The sequence below is a fragment of the Zingiber officinale genome, chromosome 1B, assembly GCF_018446385.1.
Source record: "Zingiber officinale cultivar Zhangliang chromosome 1B, Zo_v1.1, whole genome shotgun sequence".
Classification (NCBI taxonomy): domain Eukaryota; kingdom Viridiplantae; phylum Streptophyta; class Magnoliopsida; order Zingiberales; family Zingiberaceae; genus Zingiber; species Zingiber officinale.
In genome coordinates, this window is record NC_055986.1 from 121,697,150 (window position 1) to 121,700,848 (window position 3,699).

At 32.2% G+C, this 3,699-nt stretch overlaps 1 long non-coding RNA gene across 1 annotated transcript; it reads right to left on the reverse strand.

Annotated features, from left to right (window-relative positions):
- Window positions 1–1,363: 1,363 nt before the first annotated feature.
- Window positions 1,364–1,589, reverse strand: LOC121993071. The gene is made up of 2 exons (XR_006115069.1): window positions 1,539–1,589; window positions 1,364–1,465 (listed from the first exon to the last, which is right to left on the reverse strand). It is a non-coding gene; the product is annotated as an uncharacterized LOC121993071 (long non-coding RNA).
- Between the last annotated feature and the right edge of the window lie 2,110 nt (window positions 1,590–3,699).

The window sequence follows — 3,699 nt, forward strand, 5'->3', positions numbered from 1 at the left end:
TACATATTACACTTACAATATCTTCAGCAAATTATATCCAATACATCCATATCTAACATCCAAACAAATCATCCCAAAACTAAACACAACATATCCAACACATTCATATATCTTATATCCAAACAAATCATCCCAAAACTAAACACATCATATTCATATATACAAATAACCAAAATCCAAACAACAAGTTCAACAAATCATCCCAAAACTAAACACATCATATTCATATATACAAATAACCAAAATCCAAACAACAAGTTCAATAACTCATAATATTCAAACATGAAAGTTCTATCATAATCCAAACAACAAATGCAACAAGACATCCAAAGGAAAATAAAATACATATCGTCATGTCTCAAGAGCTTCGGTCGCCTTCCGTGCTTCTTTTCCTGCGTCAAATTACAAACAAACAATAAATAACATTTATAACTAAAAAAAATGTATCAAACATATTAATGATATCTGTATCTAACATTTACATACATGAATAAAATTTGTTACTAAGATTGTTTGTCATAACATGCAAAGTATCATCATGACATAAAATGCAAAGTATCAACATGAAATTAAAGTTGTTTGCAATTCATATCCTTTGTTCAAAACTCATGTATCTAGTTAATCTTTTGTTTCATATTTCTTGTAGATTGTTGTAATACCTACCAACGTCAAACTCATAATATTGTTTTGAATGTTTTTTGTACAGTTATGACAAATGATGTACTTGTAAAAATATACCAAACATGACATAAGATGCAATGTATCAAGGTAAAATAAAAATATAGAATCAACTATAACATGACATGAAAAAAAAATCCAAACATAAAATTTACCATAAATTTATGAAGAATCACCACCACCGCCATTATCATCATCACCGTCACCGGGAGGAATTTGACTTGGAACAGAACTTAACTAAAAATGTTGCATAATAAAGTCTTGTTGTCGACACATTTCTCTCATTTCTTCATCCCTCTCCTTTATAATGCCCTTCAACTGGGAAATCTCTTCAGTCAAGTTATGCATCTGCTGGGTATGTGAGGAGGAGGAAGAAGATATACGACCAACTCTATGGGTTATGCTCAATGAACTCATTCCGAATATCTTTCCTCCCCCTTTTGGCCCCCCACTCACTTGTAGCCATAAATTTAAATCAGTATCAATAGACAGCTCAGACCCCTCAATATCAGAACTAGCAGAAGCTGAACATCTTTGTGCTACCTGTAGCTCAACATATTTTTCCTGTATTGTAAAAAAAAAAATTACAATAATAAAATTTTAGGAATGCAAGAGTATAAAGTTAGAGCAGATACATTAATAATAGAATCTAAGTTATAAATTAAGATCCAAAGTTTATTCAAATCTTAATTGCTTTAGCTCTATCCCCGCTCCAAGTCTTATCTTTTTTCTGAAATGTGCGGGTGAAAGTATCTATAAAATTAGGCTCCTTTCCCAATTCTTTGGTCTAAAAAGATAATTAGAAATAATTAAATAGTGTAAAATAGATTAAGAAAATATTAGGAGAGTTAAAAAATTACCAATCTACGTCTATGCTCATCCACATTGATAGAGCCTCCTGCATATGTCGCGGACATTTCTCCAGAATTAAAAGATTGATTTATTTTATTCCGGTGACTTCTTTTTTTAAACTCCTCACTTTCCCAAAAATTTGAAATCTTTATCCAATTTTCCTCGGTGATGAATGGTGATTTTTTCCCCCTCGACTTTGCATGATTGAGTACATGGCGAATGTGATCCCCATATTTTTTCATGAAAATCCTCTTTATTTCCATCTCATCAATCATGCCCCAAGTGAATGATTGCTGCAATAGAAGAAAAATAAATATTTATATATTCACTTTTATTTAAGATATGAAATGATTGAGATATATCTTAAATTCACTCCACCATAGCTCTCTTGTCGGTGCTAGGGTGCTTGTATAACTCATCGAGTCTCCTCTCCAATGGTTATTCACGATTCTATTAATCTCGTGAATAACACGGACAGAATTATCAAATCTATTATAAATTACAAAAAAATTGTTAAATAATTAAAATAGTTAAAAAATGAAATAGTTTGATTCTACTTACGAATCTCGACAAGGGGATATAGACTCTCGAGTGTCTGGCCTCTCAGCAACCGAGTGTCGGGAAGGAATGAAAGAGGGTACTGGCGACTCAATCGGTGAAGGTACTGTGGAAGGAGAAGGCACTGCCGAAGGAGAAGGCGATCCTGTAGAAGAAGGTACTGGCATAGCTATATGTGATGGGACTTGCATAGGTGTATGCGATGGTACTGGCATAGGTGTATGCAACAGTGTTGCATCCTCTACTAGGGGCGTAGAAACAGTGTCTGCAGGTGCTGTAACTTGAGATCTCCGTCTACGACCACCCCATCGAAACATATTCTGAAAATTCAAAAATATGATAAAGTAAATACAAATATTATGCATAATGACTAATTTGAAAAAAAAAACTCACCATAATTCCTAAAAATAAGAGAGTGCACAAACCCTGAGATGACGATGAGATATAACTTCTAATCACCTATAGAAAAAACTACAGAGTATTAACATATAAAATATATAAATTAAAAAATAAAATAGTTTTATACTAATTGAGACAAATTAACTAATTGAGGTATGAGTTTTGTAATTTGCATATTAAAACTAAATTTACTCCTAAAAAATCAGTATCATATATGAAAATAAAATATCATAAAGTTTATTCTATTAAGATAACAAAAATTACCCATTACAAAAAATTAAAGTCCTCATTGTCATTGTCATTATCATTATCATCCTCGTCGTCATCATCGTCGTCGTCGTCGTCATCCTCCTCCTCCTCCTCATCATCATTATCAATTTCAGTTGCATCCACGTTTATGACTACGCCGTTGGGATCTCGTAACATTGGAATAATATATTCCTCAGTATGAAATGTATTTGTAACTTTCTCTTGTTGATAAGCAATGTCCTCCCAACGTTCCTCAATTTTTTTTTCCATGCTTTCGTTTTACAAACGGCCCACCAATCAACTTTGTCACGTTTCAGACTAGGATATGAAGCATAGAAAACTTGAATTGCTTGTTGTGCCAACACAAATGGTTCATATTTCTTGTATAATCTCTTATGATTTATTTCAATCAAATTATATCATGGATGCACCTTCATCCCTCTGATAGGGTCAAACCAACGACACATGAATAGAATTACTCGTATTTCTGGGCCAGGATATTCTATCTCTAAAATTTCATCCAGCAAACCATAAAAATCATTGCTTGCATCTCCATCATTGGATGACTTAACACAAACTCCACTATTCATTGTAGTTTTTCCCATTCCATAATTTTCAGTATGAAAATTATATCCATTTATGAAATAAGCTGGCCAAGTGCGTACCATTGCTTTTGGACCCCATGCCAGATGGATTAGCAATTCTTGCTCAATGTTAGTTTGATTATCAAGAACCTGAATTCAAATACGACAATTATTACAAAATTCATAAGTGAAAACCAAATTTAAATTGACTACTTACATATGATTTGAACCACGGTGCAAATTCTTCTTGATATAAGCAATCAAACTCTTGTGTCAACAAATCAGAATATAAGTTTTCAAAAATCCTACGATAAAAAAAAAATATAACTCTAAATGTTATGACATAAAAAATATAATATATATATATATATATATATAT